This window comes from Triturus cristatus, chromosome 11 (genome assembly GCF_964204655.1).
Source record: "Triturus cristatus chromosome 11, aTriCri1.1, whole genome shotgun sequence".
NCBI classification, from domain to species: Eukaryota; Metazoa; Chordata; class Amphibia; order Caudata; family Salamandridae; genus Triturus; species Triturus cristatus.
Genome location: NC_140594.1, coordinates 984,160,041 through 984,178,989, shown reverse-complemented (window position 1 = coordinate 984,178,989; position 18,949 = coordinate 984,160,041).

Genomic DNA, 18,949 nt, shown 5'->3' with positions numbered 1-18,949 from the left:
TTTTCACTTTGCTACAATTAGGTGCCTGCTGTGGAAACACCTTATATTTTTCCACTTGACAAAAATTCCGAAAGAGTGCTACTTTGAAGTTTATCTTGAGAATTCATGGCCACTGATCTTGCATATCATGATCCATGCGGAGACTCTCTTCTGTCCCTCTGGAATAGTAAAAATTCCTACACAAGGGACTCGTGTGTGGTCCGTGACTCATCCTCCTGTTCCTTCTTTTTGAGGGGCTGTCCTTCTCTGTCCTATCCAGGAGATGCCATTATAGTTTTATCCACAAAAAGTTTGGAAAAATCAACAAAACAAAAACACCAGAGACTGCAGAGGGTGTTAGTGTTCTCAAGTGTCACTGCCTAATAACATCAAGAGAATGGGATCAAACTAATGACATTAGACATTGAGATGATATGTCCTGTGGTACAATTTTCAGGTACCATGGTACTGCAACACCTAAAATCACAGAAATTAAATTAAAATCTTCAAGATACCATTTTTGAATGGGTCTCTGAAGAAACCTCTAGGCTCAATTTTTAAATAAGCTACACCTTCATAGTGAACACTCTTACCCTTCTTCTGTGACCCAGAACTGGCAGTAAAATAACGCAGGATTACCACAGGACTCTCTCATTGGTCTATGGATCCCAAGGTGTACCGCTGTACCTATGGGAGTTCAAACATATAAACACAAATGAAAGCATCCATTTAATCAAACAGCATTTAGGAACTAGCTCGAATGATTCCTGTAGCCACCAAGTAAGAACTCAGATTATTTGTTGAGAAGGGTGGAAGCATCACTCAAATAATAAACAGAATCCTTGACAGGGTGAATCACAAAAGCCACTAAACAAACCTGTGCTTAACCCTCTCGGAGCTTGGCACAAATCAGTCAGGTTTAACTTGAAGACAATGTGTAAAGTATTTATGGAGCACTCAAGCAGTAGTGAAGTGTAAACACAACACAAGAAAAATCCCAAACCAATTTCGAAATATAAAGTTAAATTAAAAAAATAGAATGTCACCAAAATGACAAAAATCAAATGAGTAAAATCAGAGATATGGGTTTTTAAAGTTTCAGGTGAAAACAGTGACAAAAAGCACAAAGCGTCTCACGTGGTTATCTGCGATAAAAAGTGATGGATGGAATGTTTGAATTGAACTCAGCCACTGGTAATTGATCGGGCTACATCCCAGTCCATCACTATTTTGCACCTCAATTTGGACCCAGCCATGAGCAAATCAACCTTGACCCTGCTGTAATGGGAAAAGTCCAACTTAAATTGCCATGTCATGTCCTCCCTGTACTGCAACATAAGCAACCTACGACCAGGTGCTCCCTAGTTAGTGCTCACTTGCCAGGTATGGCTTGGTTCCAGTGTTGCAATATGCACGGGACCCACGTCTGGGCATACCTGGCCCACTTAGGGCGACACACTAAAATATACAAAATGGTGATGGATGGAATGCTTGAATTAATCTCAGCCACTGATAATTACTAGGATCCACATCCCAGTCCATCATTATTTTGCACACCATACCACCTCAGTTTGGACCTAGCCATATGCAAATCAGTCTTGACCCAGCTCCAATGAGAAGAGTCCAGCCCGTAATACAAGGCCAAGTTCTCCGTGAACTGGAAGACAACCAACCCAGGCCTGTTTTGGCCTAGTTTGAGATCATCAGCCAGACATAGCTTGGTCCTAGTGTCAAAGTGTGTACATGACCCACGTCTGGGGATACCCGTTCCATTTAGCATGACACACTAAACTATACAAAAAAGTTATGGATGGAATGCTTGAATTAGCCACTGCTAATTGCTCAGGGACTCATCACTGTCCATCATTTTTTTTGCACTCATACCACCTCAATTTGTACCCAGCCATATTCAAATGAGTCTTGACTCTGCTCCAGTAGGAGCAGTCCAGCCCAAACTCCCAGCCCCCCCTGAACGGGGGTTAATGCTGTCGGCATGAAGTGCAGATCTTGCAGGACCTTTGTGTTAGTGGTCCTCATGAATTGTTGCTGTTGGCATGAAGTGCAGGTCTTGCCAAAGATTCACTTGGTGGTCATCACAGGCAGTCATTTCTTGGTACAAAGAAGCCACTTTGCGGTCATGAGGATTGCAAAACTTCTGAATCTTCATCTTCAGTTCAGTAGTGCACTCTGAAGCCAGCCAAGGGTCCATGGCCTATGGGGAACCTCTTGGCGTCGGATCAACACTCACTTCAACAGAGGGCAGTAGCAGGGTCCAAGCTGGTCTAGTTGCTGTTGGCCAGCTGGGCACTTACTTTGAGATCTCTGGAAGCTTGCTATTACAGCAGTAGCAGTGACTATAGCATGCTGCACATGCCCATACTGTCTGTGTCAGTAAGTAAAAGCAGTGGCTGTTTTAAAAAAAACACATTAGTATGAGTAAAGTTGCAGTGCTCTCGCAATCTAAACCACCTTGCTACCTATGGTGTTAGATGTGGACTACAGCAGATTGGGGATCTAGTAAGTCAAATAAATAAAGATGGTTGGAGCACACACCAATGTAAAGTTTTACAGTATTAACAAACGATTGTCTCAGGCTTCTCATTAAGTCCATTAATTGTGATTAATATTCTTTAGAAGTTGTCTCAAATGTACAGTTGTTAACAGGATGGTATCAATGTGAAGTTGAAAAGTCAAGAAGAAAGAGAATCCAACACATGTTTCTTTCTAACAAGACTTTATCAAGGCAGAAGAAAAAAGTTTGTTTATTGTCAAAGGCTGGCAATCTTATGTACACAATTGGCAAACATCAAATTTAGCAAAGGTGCTTAGTGGGTGTACTCATGAAGTTGATATACAAGTTGCAAAATGTGAGTCACAAGAACCTCTGATTTCCCATAGTGTAGGTTTCCAGTTTGATTTCCTTTTACCTGCAGCAATGGTAAGTCAATTGTTATGTGATTCGCAGTCAATTAATTGGGCACCAACTTCTTTGAGTCTTTTGACTCACCCTATGCAAATTGTATCTCAGCTTCATGAGGCTTCTGGAAGCTGTTGTGTCCCATTAGCTCAAACAGGAGGTCATCCAAATAAACCTTGGAGTCAATCTTGTGAAGCCAGGGTTCAAGGTAAGTAGGACCAATAATCTTCCTTCTTCAGACAGCAGGGCAATCCTTCTTCGGAATCTTTCACAGGTGTTAGGGCCCGATTCTGAGTTTGACTCAGTTGCCCTGGCTCTCCGCCGGCACAGCTGCACCAAACCCATGCAAGAACCGCCCACCCTATTATGAGTTGAATGAGTTAAACTCGTAATACAGCGGGCATGGCGGTTCTTGGAAAACAGGCCCAGCAATGGGACCGGCAAAAAAGTTCCAGCATGGTATGGACGTGGATGTCCATGCCGTGCTGTAACTTTGTGGGAATACAGACAGGGGGACCCTGTTGTGCTCCCCAGGAATGTATCCCCATGGTGGTAATCGGCAAAATGCAGTCGGAAGTCCGCCAGACTCACAATCAGCCACTAAGAGTGTTGATTACAAGTTCTGAGGGTGCCACTTTTATACCTGGTGCCAGTCTATATGTGGTGTAATTACCTGGCCCACTTTAAAACTGGTTCAGGTCAGATGTTCCCCTTCCTCAGGTCCTTGCTCCAAATTGTCTGGAGTGACAAAGGCAGAACTGGTGTCATGTTTCTTTGTGTATGCTGTAGGCAGGGACCTTTGAGGTGTAACCAGGGCATTGTACAGCTTCTCCTCAGCCATCTTGTTGAGGGAAGACCCACTCCCCTCAAACCTATGCCTCTGTTATCCCAATGTCTGGAAATAAAACACAACACACGCCATCAGAGCCATTCTCAGTCATGTGACCCTGGACACTTGTAGAAAAGCACTTGATTTAGGCAGAACAATTCCAACTTTTAAAAGTGGCATTTTCAGAAAAGTAACTTAAAATCTGACTTTACCATTAATGGGGATTTTAATATACAATTATTTTGTGTGGAAACAGTCTATCTGTATTTGCTCCCAAAGTAAACTTATCACTTACTAAATGTAAATCTAGCACCTACACAAAACATGCAAACGCACCTGTTGTTTGGGAACATGTATCTTTGTCATATAGCTATGCACAGAATAGGTAATGACACACTTGGAGAGATCTCTTGTCAGGGAAGAGATCGTGACTGCACCTGAGGTGTAGAACTTTCATCTGTGCATGCTGGGGTACGGGGTCTGCTACCAAAACCCAGAGATCCTCTGCTATATAATTGTTTTGCTTCTGTAGAAGTGAAGTGGGGTTAGGCTAACCTGTCATATAATGACAGCTCCGTTTATGATTTATGGACTACTTACTATGCTGATCATATTTGTGTAAGGCATTTTCTTACTTATTGTGGCATGTATACTGTATACTAGAGCACAATAGTTAAAATAAACATGTTAAACTTTTCTCGTGTCTCTATCTGATCTTATTGTGGACTAGTACAAGTGTGAGAGCAAAAGCGCATGTCCGGCAACCAAGATTCCTGAGAGGCTCGGGAGTGTTGTGTTCTGGGGTGTCTAATCACTTGTTCCTCTATGAGTGAGTAGGAGGGCATGTGAGACACTATAGCTAGTCGGTCCTGGGCACATGGGTACTAAGGGCCCGATTCACAAAGGTAAACTGAGACAAATGTCTCACTTTACGACTTTTAGTATTCACCAAGGGCATTTACTAGTAGTAAAATTAGACTTGTGTCTCAGTTTTAGTTAAGTTTTGGTCTTAAGTTTAACTGAGACCAAGAGTCTAGTCTCAGTTAAACTTAAGACCACAGCTTAAGTTAAACTGAGACAAAAGTCTAACTTTACTCCTCCTAAATGCCCTTTGTGAATACCGAAATTCGTAAAGTTAGACTTTCAGCTCAGTTTACCTTTGTGAATTGGGCCATAAGTTGGTAGGATGACTCAGTCCCTGTCTACTAAGGTTCTATGGTCCCGAGCATACTGCTGTAACTCCGCAGAATCTCTGAAACAGAATAGTCAAAATTTTCACACTTGTAGAAATGTAATGGTTAGTAGTTGCAAAGGTATTGTCGTTGGCAGCACTGACAGGGGCAATGGGTGGTTAAAGATGCAGTGGCCCCCTGATGAGGGCCCTGGCACATACTTTATTACAAATTAAGCACTGGTGCAAAGGAGGTAACATACACTTTGTGGCAGAAGAAGGTGCTCGACAGAGTGAAGACTGGACATAATTCAATGGGAACCACTGGCCAGGGAAGAACCTGTAGGTTATGCTCCCAAACATCATAGCACATGCAGATATACAAAAGCAGTGAGCAGTAGAAAGAGAATAAACTGCTCCGTAGCAAGTGCTACAGAGAGAACAGCAAATAAATTAGGACCATATGTAGCTTTTTCGCATACACTGCAAACAGTGTCTATAGTTTTGGCTTGTGTTGAAGTTGACAAAAGAATGCATATAGGGACCATGGAATGCCAGCTTTAAACAGAACACAAAGACGTGGGTAAAAAATGAAATAAGTAATGAAAAAGTAAATAAAAGTTTAAACAATATCAAAATGTTTACAAAAGCAGTAGTTGAGAACTGCAAAAAAAAAGGAAGATTAAAACATAATAAATAGAAATAGAAGAGAAAATAAAGAACAAAAAAGAACAAAAAATAGTATCAACTTTGTTTTACACATGGGGTTGGGTGACAGTGGTCATGCCCTGCACCGGCTGAAAGCTGTGCGCAGTGGGGATTGGCCAGTTGTGGGGAATTACGTGAGCCAACCCCATGCCACATACACCCAAAAGCTGTAATCAGAGGGCGAGTTGGATGAATATGAAAAAAAAAAAGAAACTCACTGAAAAAACAAAGGTTAAAGTGCTTTTATAGTTATGCTTGGTAATAAGAGCTTACTTTACATTTTAAAAAACCCTGGAATTACACTTAACTAGTCAAAGATTAAAGTGGCGTAATAGTGAGGTATGGTAATAAGAGTTAGCATACTTTAAACACTATAAGTTAATTGAAAAATCAAAGGTTGAAGTGACATCATACTTAGGTGATATAATATTATAAAAACTGATGTTTAAAAAACTAAAAAAAGATTGAAATTCACCATAGTTTATAACTTACTGAGATAACTATAACTCCACCAGGCACTACTCATGTCCACACATATTACATCACTCATGGCATGTTAAATTACATCATCAATTATGGCATCTCAAATAACATGATTGATAACATCACTTATGGCATCATACGATCATCGGGACATCGTCCTATAGGGTTTTTGGACTTGGAGTAACTCAACATCGAACACCTGTCTACAAATTTCTATTCACCTTAATGGGTTTATCCTCTAAAAGATTTCACATGACCCAAAATTTTAACTTAAGAGGTTGACAAGTACACATTTGCCACAATAAAGACACGTTCTGTCAGGCCTTATAGAAAACACTCTGTAGTTTAGTGAATTACACTCCACACCTTCCTGAGATACTCATAATGGCATTCAAAATTAGGGCCATGCTTACAACACCTGTATGAGATAAAGCACCTCTAAGGGGGACTCCAATACATTCAACATTATTTAATAATTTGTGTAAATTACATCACTCATCTCAATGGTTGCATGGTGATTCTCATTCTAGGTGTTTAAAAAGCTCACACCGTGGAGGAAGAATTTATGCCGATCACCCTTAATACGCAAATGAACTATGCACAGGAATGCTTCTCAGCAATGAACATTGAAGTCTTCACCCCAAAACTGGAGAACTGTTCCTTATGCAGAATATTCTACATCAGGGTCATTCTCAGTTTCACAACACACATCCTAAATAATAGGCGAATTGCCTGGCACTCACTCATCAAGTGTAATGACATTAAATATTTTCTTCATTGAACAGATTTCAAATCAGCTTTATCTCACCCTAGTCTTATCTTATGTCAATGAGTGTTGTAAAGCACATAGAAAAGAATGCAGACAATGGCAGTTATGCTTATTCTAGAGAGATAGCTTTGAATTATCAGACAATAAAATTAGACAGAATATTTGATTAAAAATATCTTCTTTATTATCAGAAAGTCATGTGTTGTCAATGTTATAATATATGTTTATTTGTAGTTTTACCATAAATAATCACTCATTCATTCATTCAGACATAATCACTGTCCACATGTGTCAAAATGAAAGTAAACCTCTATTTAGCACTGAACTTAGAACAAACCCTAGAGTTTTAGCACAAATGGGCATATACCTTCAAAACTGCAAACGTCATTTGTTTGCTGAGTCTGAGGATTTTGTGTGGTGGTGCAAAGCTGTGTACAGACTGTTGACTCTATGCCACAGTCTCATCTTGTTTTAAATTGTTTGTTAGAAAATTGTCAGTTCTTTTATTGCCTTGTATCCTATTTCATTCTTTTGATACTAAGAACTGTTGGTATCACTGAAACATTGTTTGGTCTGCTCAGTTTTGAGAAGTTTATTTTTTCAATTATATACTACGTGTTATGGTGATAGGTCATGAGACTATCTTTTCCATTAGCTTCTTCCTTTTACTGTGTATTTACATTGCCATTCAAGCTTTGCCAATTTGTATGTACTTTGCCATTCAAGCTTTGCCATTCAAGCTTTGCCATTTTGTGTGATGTTCACTGAAAGATTTTTGGCAAACCTGTTTTTTTGGTTTTACAACTCTGTGCACTTTACCTCTGCTAATCAGGTGTAAAGTGCCTGTGCTCCCTTTTTATATAAGTTAAACTGCTGTAATCCTAATCAGCACATGTAATATGTCTGTAAGTCCCTACTATATTGTTAGACCTGCCAGCCTCAGGATGGTCTTCCCCCCTTATATTTTTCTAGCCTTAAGACTCTGCACACCTTACCTCAAAACATAGTAACATTGGTTCATCCCCATTTCCAAATGGGAACATGCACCCAGTTAATGTTTGGTGTCTCTGGAGCCCTAATTTATAATCCTAACTTATGCTAAAGTCAGATTTTAAATGACTTTTTTGAAAATATCACTTTTATAAATTTGGCATTTTCCTGCCTTTGTCATCTAGTGCATATAGCTTGTCTCTAAATTGTAAATTCCACATTTGTAAAGTGCAAACTTATCACCCCTAAGGGTATCCAGGTTCTGGGTGGGCCATCGGGGAAAATAAGTGAGCTATTGCCCAGAGCCACATGATGCTGAGCTGAGCTGCCGCCAGTGCAGAGGATCGAAATGTGAGCCCAGGGCTACTTAGTCAGCCGCTCTGGCCATTGCACCACACCTCTCTCTCTGGTCACATGACTGGGGGTAGCCGACAGTTGGGCTTTGTATATTCCTCTTAGACAGCCACAAACAATAGGGAGCTTAGGTGTGCCCGGATGGGCTACCACGGGCAGAATGGGCTAGGGAAATTGAGCACAGCCCCACTTGCACTTGAATAACTGTGCCCTGTCTCCACACAAAGGGCTTCATACACCCTGCAGTTAGTCTGGAGCCAGGACAGGGAAGGCAGGATGCTTGGGAACCTTAAAAGCAAATCTGCAGAAGCTTCCCTCCCACTTCAGAGGCACATTTGAGTATCAGCATTGGACCTCAGACACCATCACTTCAGTACATTTCTGGACTTGTGGATACTCTGCCAGGAAGAACTGCTGAGCTGCTGAAGGACTGCCACTCTGCCAGGCTGCTATCCTGCTGGACTACTGCTCTTGCTAACCTGATGCCTGGTGCCCTCCTGCCTGGGTGAAAAGGACTGGACCTGCATTGCTTGAACCCAGAAACCCATAGTGCCTCCAAGGGCTAGTTGACTGCCTCCGTGAGAGAAAGCTCCAACACCTTTACTCCTGCACTTGGACTCTGTTATCTGGGAGTATACCTTTCCAAGTGGTGCCATCATAGTCCTGGACCCTTGAAAGTGGGCCTGAGGTGCTCTGCCACCCTCTATGGATCTAGCAGAACTGATACATCTACTCTGCTGTGCAGCGCAATCCAGAGCAGAACCATCGAATTGCTGCAAGGACCCTCATCCCATTGCAGCCCGCCACAGAGCAACACATACTCAGAACCATCCCTCGCACATCCACATCGCTGACTAGGTGCTATTCAGAGCAGATGCATCGTGCAGAACTCCTACTGCACGATGCATCTTTGACTCGGGACTTCGCATCACAAGCCCTCATCAACAGGATCTTCGATAACGATGCAGCAGGCCTTTGCACCGCAGACTCATCACATCTCAGAACCGACTCATTGCTTTCATTGCACAATGCATTTTCAAAACAAATCATTGCAGTGCTCCACAAAACAGGATTGAAGGTACACTGTTCAGTTGGCCTAGCTGGGTCCCAATAGCCTGACTGTGGTCCATCGCGGTTGGCCTTAACTTGTGTCTTTGTCCTGATCCGGGGCGGCCAGATATTAACAGTCAGCGTTTTATACCTTTTGGAGCTATTTTTACTAAAATCTTTCAAATTGAATATCTCTGGATCTACTGATTCGATTTATGTCATTTTGGTCTTGGTTTATTTATTATAAAGTACTCAAGTTCTCAAATTTTGTTGTGGGCTCCACTTGTGGTGTGTTTTCACTATGTTACTGTTTGAAGTGTTGCACAAATAATTCCCACATTGCCTCTGAGTTACGTCTGCCCGCTCCATGCTAAGCTATCTGAGGGTTGAGCACAGGTTAATTTATGGTTTTCTTGTGACTTCCCCTAAGAAGAATTGTGGTGGATATTTAAGAAGGGTTTCACCCTCCCCTCAACTAGTAACCCAATTTTTTACACTGTTGTTCAGCATTAGGATTTGGACTTTGTTTGTGCAGTGCCAAACAGTAATTTTTAGGGGTGGGCGGAATTTGCGGAATTAACCTTCGCAAATTATCGCGAGAATGTTTAAAATTATCGCAAACAAGCAGAAATATCGCGAAGATGCGGAAGTTTTTTTCCGGCATGTTCGCGAGATTTTCTGCATGGTTGCGGGTCGCCAACTTACCCATGTGGTTGCTTGCGGGCGCGGCCATCTTGTTTTGAGTTGTTCTCGCGGTGCATGATCGCGAGAAGAAAGACGTGATCGCGCGACGCATGACGTCACTGCGGGCGCGAACTGTCGCGAGACAGCGCAAATGGCTAAAAACAATACAACATCTCATGGAGAACGCGACCGGATCAAGAAAACTTGTCGGCGAACGCAGGGATTCAGGTAAGGCGATCGCGCGCGCGCGAGAATGTATCATTTTACAGCGCGAGCAAGAAACAAATTATCGCCAAGCTGCGGAAACCGGAATTTTTGACATTTTCGCGCTCTCCGCGGAACGCAAAAATGTCAAATTATCGCAATTTCCGCGAACGGAACGAAATTTTTGCCCAGGCCTAGTAATTTTGTGTTACACTACTAACCCACTTTAATTATTTGTTAGACCGATCAGCCTTAGGGTGGTCATCCCCCCAACTTTTTGCCTTTCTCCTCCATTTTTTCTGACCTCGTTTTTGCAGGCCTAAGGACTCTGAGCACTGTATCACTGCTAACCAGTGTTAAAGTGTATGTGCTCTCTCCTCTAAACATGGTAATATTGGCCACACCCAATTGGCATATTAAATTTACTTATAAGTCCATAGTATAGTGCACTCCATGTGCCCAGGGCCTGTAAATGAAATGCTACTGGCGGGCCTGCAGCACTGATTGTGCCACCCACTTAAGTGGCCCTCTAAATATAGCTCAGGCCTACCATTGCAGAGCCTGTGTGTGCAGTTTAAAACTGCCATTTCAGCCTGGCAAAATAAACCTTTATTAAAGATTATTCTATTTGTCTAACTCTGTTCCAGTTCGGTAGCTGTCTTACTGCAGTTATGGCGTGGATGAACGCAAACTTCCTTAAACTCAATACTGATAAGACTGAGATTATTGAGTTTGGGAAGGGCCCCTCAGTTTGAAATCAACTCTGGTGGCCTGTGGATGCTGGGAGCTGTCCAACCCCGGTGACCAAGGCAAAGAACCTAGTCTTTACATTTGACTGTGAATTAATGCTTGGGAAGCAAATCAATCAAGTAACCTCTGCTTGTTTTTTCACTTTGAAAGTTCTGCGCAAAATCTTGCCATTCATCCCATTTACTCTAAGGAAAACGGTAATTGGAGCCCTTGTACTTTCCAGAATTGATTATGGGAATGCACTATACCTAGGTATAGACAAAGGCCAAATTGCTAAACAACAATCCCTTCAGAACGCAGCTGCCCGTGTGCTGCTTGCTCTTCCCAAAAACCATCCCACATCTACCAGCATCAGACAGCTCCACTGGCTTACCATCCCGGAAAGAGTGAAATTTAAAGCCCTCTGTCTAGTGCACAAGATGCTATACGGAGGCGGTGCCACTGACATCCAAAAGCTATTCTCTTGGTACAATCCTCCGCGAAGCCTGAGATCCACCAATACAGGGCTGGTACAGGTGTCCAGGATAAAAAAGGCTAGATGGGGTGGTAAGAGCTTTTCCCATCAAGCCGCTAAACTGTGGAACTCCCTTCCTTCACAGCTGAGATTGCAACCCAACAGGACTTTCTTCAGGAAAGAGGTTAAGACCTGGCTGTTTCCTAAGTGCTTTTAAATAAATAAGTATCTGGATTAGTATGAACCTATCTTAGTGCCAAGACGCTGCGGCAATCGAGCGCTCTATAAATGTATCAGTCAGTCAGTCTGTTCTGAGCTCTTTTCGTGAACAAATACTTTACACATTGTCTCGGAGTCAAGTCTGTCTGCTTTGTGCTAAGCTACCCGAGGGTTGTGCACAGGTTAATTTAGGGTTTGCTTTTGACTTCACCCTGAGAAGAATTATGGTGGCTGCTTGAGAAGGGTTTCACACCCCTCAACCAGTAACCCAATTTCTTACATATACGATATAAAAAGTGCACCCAGGGCTTGGAAGTTAAATGCCACTCATGGAATGCAGCAACTGTTGTACCATCCACAGCAGTGGCAGTGCAACAGTCCTTAATTTAAGCCAGTGTTTTCTCAGTACCGGCACTTAATTGTAAACACCGGTGTGTCTAACAGTCTGTCACAAGGTTGCGATGTTTGGCTAATTTAGAGATGACCACAACAAAAGTTAATTATTAATTCAATATACATTAAAATTTCTATTACCTGCTGCCCAAGTCATTCTTATAGATTTTGGGGCCTGAAATAGTCCGAATTGTCACACTTGTGAGAGTGTGATGGTTGGTAGTTGTGTTGGGACTATCATTGGAGCATGGAGCAATGTATGGTGCAACCTACTGTGGCACTTATGTTTTCAGAAAGTAAACACCGCAGTGTAAACATGGCTACAGTACTACCCTATGTAGCCTGACTGCTGAAGTATACAACTTGCAGTGCAATCTTTTGAAATATTAATAAGTCATCCCTGTGTAGGCCTTGTGGCCCACAAGGCAGGGTGCATAGTATTTAAAAGTGAGAAACAGGATTTTCTTTTTGGAACTAAAATAAGTAATGCTCCCTCCACCATGGAAGCCATCACCCATGGAGGAGGAACATTATTTTTGTTTTCTACTGTCTCTCCCCACTAGGGTTTATCTGCTAGTGAAGGACAGTGAAAAGATGGCTACATGTCGGGTAAACATGTAACCATTTCTCTGAGGGACCTTACTCCGTCTGACCGTCGGAAAAGTTTGGCTGTGACTATGACTAAAGGATGTAAACAAACTGACGTTTGATGGTGATGACATGATGAAATCTGCGATAAGTCTTGGCATGCTTGCTCATGTGGTGAATTTTCCAAAGGCACACATTTCTTTATGCATGCTTACATTTTAGTTCATAAATATTGCTCATTAATAAACATGTCAAGTGTAATGCTATGTTCTTAGAAGCACCCGAGCCTCTGAAACGGATTGTCCACATATGAAAATACAGTTACTCTGTACTTTCAACAAAGATGTGTGAGTTATAATTTAGCAAATATAAAAATTGTTAAGGATTCTGCATCCATAGGATTCTGTATCAGTGTATTTAAAATGTTTTTCAATTAAATAGGAAGATGAATACACTTTCAGTACAGCAGATCCTTGTAAGATAAGAGCATACATATGTTTTTGTTACCCTAGAAGCACCTCGCATTCATGTGGTACTGACTTATTTGCAGAACACATTATTTAACATTGTTTGCCTGTATTGTTTGCAGATGTAGTGTTTTGTGAGTTAGAGATGATGGGGTTCTTTTGTTTCGCGACAGACTCTGTATAACAGTGATGTAAGTGCACGAGTGATGGAATCCATGATGTAGAATGTTCAGTTAATGGTTTCATACTGAGGAATGAAGACGTGTTATACCAAGCACCATATGTGGTGTGATCTTTAGCATGCACCCGACTTCGGGAGGATGTGGGAGGATTCTACAACTGGTAATTTAATCCCCGCAACCCGAAGAGCCAAGAGTAATCATCAAACTGCTTGTACATGCCGCATGTGCCTCCTTCGAAGTGACAATGGACAGTTGGCATATGTGGAGTCAACGTGCCACTGTAGCCAGTACAAGGCCTGGAAATATAGTGAAGGCTTGAAGACAGTCTGTTTGTCGTCAGCTAGAGATTTGCTAAAAAAAAGTCAATGCAAGAAGTACTATGCCACAACGTGATACAGAGTCATCAGTCATATAGTAAGATAATGCTAAAGGCAGTGTCAGCCAGGTACAGAAAAGTGTTGAAGGCCATAATCTGCTAGTGCAAGGAAGCTCTAAAACCCGAGACATATCCGACATCATGAAACACTAAAGTCTGTGACAACCAAGTACAGAAAGAGCAATGAGCAGCAACAGTCAGGTGCAATAGAATGCTGTGAGCAGAAGCAGGTGAACGCAAAGAAACACTAAAGGCAATAGAAACCCAATGCAATGTAATGAAGTGAGAAGGATGAAGAACATATGCAAGGAACAAAACCACTACTCACCACCAAAGAAGAAGACAATGCCTTACAGCCAAAGAGTGTGTGTGATGATCCAGGAGTCAGCATGTGGCTAGTGCGTGATGTAGGTGCTGATACAAGTGGGCAGCAGACGCCACCGGAGCTAGCTCCACTCTGTTGGAGGGAGCTTTATTTAAGGGTCAAAAGGGCAGGGGGCTGAGCACAGATCTCATGGAACCTTCACAGAGTGAGCAAGGGAGTGAGCTAGGGACAAAAGGGGCACCTTAATTTGAGCCGGGGTGTCTGGGAACGCTTTGTCTAAAAATGAAGGAAACAGACATGTGAGCCATGGAATTTGAAGCAAAGAATAATGGCAGTTCATTGAGAAGGTGCAACTTCATAAAAACTGCAAGACAAAGGCATAAAAATACAAAATACAAATATAGTGACCTCGCATGAATCAGGAGGCATTGAACTCGTTTGGAGAGAGACACTTCAGAAAACCTCAACGACACATTTATAAATGCATTATGAGAAACATAAGTTACATCAAGGAAAATGTTCTCAGAATGTAAAACACACTTGATCTAAAATACTGAGAATACTCCCGTACCTACCTAAAACCTAAAAGAAAGCAACTTTGCAAATGTAATATAAGTATGGAATGATCAATAAGAAAACACCAATTTAGGGACACAATAGCATAGCAAAATAGCATACATAGCATATACAGCAAATATATTGGCAAGTTAAATTGTATCTTAAAAACAAAAAACAAGAGCTCTTATAAACCACCCACACCCTCCTGCCATCTACTAACAGACGGGTGGGGTAGTCCAATGATGTCTCTGTGGTCTCCCTTCTTATACTCTTTAAGGCGGTTAGAAGTGCCTACGGTATCGTCATCTCACGCCACGTCTACCTCGTGACTTACGGTATGGTTGTAATATTTTACCATACATGGTGACGCCCTTTCCAGTAACTGTGGTACGTGAGCTAGGTGAAAGTTCATATCTCAGGCAAGGCGCCTGCCGTAAATTGGATGTGCAAGCAGAAAAATGTGTGTTGTAAAGGGATTCTGTATATACATATATAAATCTTCACGTCTTGTGGTGCCACATTCTCGCCTCAGCTTGACACATCTGCGGTGGCAACTTCCCTAAAAGTATGTACTGGCCCAGGATGCAGTCTGTTGCATGTCGAAAGAACAGGGGGATGTTGAACTTTGAGATAGTGAACTTAGCACACGAGTAGGCTGGGGGCTCTTAGTTTGGAGCAGGAGGCCTCACAGAAAGAGGAGCGGGATACGATTTGGATCAGACCTGCCTTCAGCCTGCTATACAGGAAAATGGCAGAACTATGGTCAATTTAGGAAAGAGGCCTACATATTGAACAGAAGGGCCTACACAGGGGTTTTATGCTGGCTGAGTGGTAAGGATGTCCCAGGGTATTTGTTATATAGTAACACAGGACCCTCTGGTCAATTTAACACGGCCTACAAATTAGGCTGGCAGGGCAAGGACAAGGGTCTCTTACCACAGGTGTGGACATAACATCGACCCTCTCTCAACTCCTGGTAACAGCAGATTCCACAGGTTATTATTCTGTTGCATTCCTAAAACAACTGTGTCCCTTCGACACAGCCAAAAAGCAAAATATTAGTAATTGACTGCCTGGATCGAATTTCTTTTATATTTAATTGATGCATTGGAAGAAGCAAATGACAAAAAGATCATTACATTTCTAAAGAATTTAGCCGGCTCAAGCCTTGGTTGCTGGTTGTGAGCAGGCAGGCTTAACATAGGAGACAGGTGTGTAAAGCATTTAAAAACACCAATACATTAAATAAGTAAGATACAATATACAATAAAGGGATTCCATTTTCTCTCGCAGGTCCTTTTCCCCCCATCTTTAAAGTCTGTATCTCTTTACTGTTAGTTTCCACCTCCTCATGTGATACACCTAAGGATGCCTCCATGGTACTTAGAAGCTCAGTAAGGTTGATATTTTAGCTTGGTTGGCTTCTGATATCACAAATTTGGTTTTAATCTCCTCCAGAATTGTGAGTAGGAACACCCCTATATCTACCTGGTCTCTAAGTTTTCTTCCCGTCTTCATGGTTTGTAGATTTTGCTACCTCCGCCATATTGTCATTAAATTGGGCAGCTTTTCAATCTCCTGTACTTTAAAATAGGATTTTCGGGAAGGCGTGATTTTGATTCTCCCCCTTGGAATACCCGTTGTGTCTTTGGATTCTCCAGTGACTTTTTGCTCACCAGCCTGGTTTAGTGAAAGAGCCGGGTATGTATGTTAAATGATGATACCTACTCTCGTGCAATAAGGGTGATAATGGGAGGGAAAATAATCACCCTACGCTGTTGGGGATCCCTAGATTCCTCCTTCATGGTTTGTATTGAGTCTGAGCCTAGTCAAGTGTTCCTTAGCGTGTACCTGTTTTTAACTCTGGGCCTTGTAGAGCCAGCTTCTGTGAGCCCTGTTGTCACCAGCTGGTTTGTCTTCTTCCCCAGTGCTTTCCTTGCAGTATTGAGGGGCTTCAATGGTTCTTGGTGTTTGAATTTGACCTAAAGTCAGTTTGCTCGCTTTGGGCTCATAGATCTGTTGGAAATGTAAAAAGACGGTGTGCCTGTACAGGGTATAGGTGATTGCAGCTGTCAGCTTGTGCTGACGCTGCCTGGAATTACTCAGAGCCTAATCCGGGCTGTAGCGTGCCAATCCCAGAGTAATTGCAGAGCAGCCAGCGACCACAGACCCAGAGTATCACTTGCTGCACAGAGTCGTGAAAAGGATTGCGGATTCCAAAGCCCGGTCTGCCCATACAGATCTTCAATACTGCCCAAGTCAGAGCTTAACAATATTGCGGGAGGGCTGCTTCTTGAGGTGAGAGTCTTTTCGGTTCACTCTCTGTTGCATTTCCTGTGTAAACTTCGGAGAGCCAAGACTTCCCAGCCGGCATGCTAGCTGGCCGCTATGTTCTGCTTAATGACCAGTTTAATAAATTCAATATATATGGATGATTTCCCCGCCCCAGTAACATGGAATAAAGCTACAATAACAATATTTTTAAAGCCAAATAAAAATCCCAAAAGATGTGAATCATATAGGCCATATGCCATATATTTAACAATGATTATAAGATTTTCACACAAATATTAGCTAAAGACTAGACAAAGTGATGGGAGACCTAATCCATGAAAACCAAAAAGGCTTTATGAAACAAAGACAATTACATGAGCTGATCCATGATTTGATGAGTGCGGTAGATGTGGCTACAGAACAAGACTCCCCCCTAACTATCATTACAGTAGACACTGCTAAGGCCTTTGACAGAGTGAGTTGGCCATTTTTATATGCAGTATAAAGCAAAATGAGTTAGGCAATAATTTTCTCAATGCAATTAAAAACATTAATAAAATCCTGACAGTCAGGATATTAGTTAATGGTTCCCTCACACCACAATGCCAAATAGGAAGAGCCACTCGACAAGGGTGTCCCATATCTCCCTATCTTCCACCTATACATTGAACCTCTTGCCAGAAGGATCAGGAGTGAACAGAAGATTTTACCCTTTCAATATCAAGAATAGGTTAAAATAGAGGCCCTCTATGTGGGTGGCCTGATGATTTACACACAAGATTTTAAGGGCTCCTTTACCATAATTCTAAATATTTGTAAAAGTTTTGAAAGAATTTCAAGTTACTTAGTAAATGAAAAAAATTGAAATTATGACCTGGAATGGAATCGCTGATAATCCACTAGAAAAAAATGAAATCTGGTAATTAGGAGTACAAGCGGCTAATATGGCACAAATACATTTTAACAGGCTCATGTTGAAAACCAGGAAACTCCTGCATTTATGGGCCTATCTCCCACTCTCTTTTTTAGGGAGAAGTGATTTAATTAAAACGATAATCCTGCCAAAATTTGCTTTTATTTTTAATGCACTACCTTTACACTTCAGAGCTGAGTGGTTCAGACAATTACAAGGGGAACTGAGTAGCTTCATTTTGGCAAATAAAAGTATAAAAATTGCCTGGAAAACATTACGTAAAAAGAAAACAGATGGAGGCATAGCATTCCCTGATTTACAGTTATACTGTTGGGCTTTTCAACTGAAGACATTAGAATACTATTGACAAGTAGTTGTCAACAGGTTTCTGCTTGCTTTTGTGCACTAACAAAAGAGCTCCCTGATTCAGGCAATTATTTTCTCTTTCACTTTGGCCACCCCAAATATTTTGAAAAGATTAGATTTAAAGTGCTAAGTGCGGCATGCAAACTAGGGCCCCAAGTCAGAAGGATCCTATGGATCCCATATTACAGTGACATGGCTGCAATATGGAAGTCTCCGGGAATTCCACTCTGTTTTCAAGATGCTTTAGCTACTCCGATTATGGATGCAGGAATAGGAAGATGGGGCTAGTTATTTGAAGAGTTTACTTTGATTTCATGGAATCCCTATTAAGGTTTACAAACAATAGGATCTCAATGTTTAAGTGCCAAGAATTTGGAACTCACTTCCACCTTCCATCAGAAAATCACCTCGAGACCCCTCTTCAAAAAGGAAGCAAAATCATTCTTGATGAGCAAACTCCTCCCCTAAAGTCTGCACAACACCACGCCAGCTTATATCCTCTAACTTGACTATAATGATCTTGACGATCTCTTTTATACTATGTTGTTACTTTGTATTCGTTGGTCTTATGTTTATGTATGCTATGTTTGTACTAATTGCGTTACTCGTACCCTGATCACCATGTAATGCGCTCTGTTACCCTACTATGGGTCTGGTTCGCGCTATATAAAACTCTAAAAATAAAATAAAATAAATAAATAAATAAGTATTATTAAATAGTGAGCTGGTCCTGGGAACACCCGAATGCGTGGGCCTAAACAAGATCGGAGAAGGATTTACAAAGTATCAGGGCACTGAAAAAAGAGGTATCTAAGTGGTCCCGGATTTTGGTACAAGATGAAAATGGCCCCCACAAATTGCCAGAGAAGATTTGGAAATCGGAGCTGTCTACGTCAGAGATACTACACCTTCGGCAAGTATCAATGTGTACACTTTGCTCATCTGT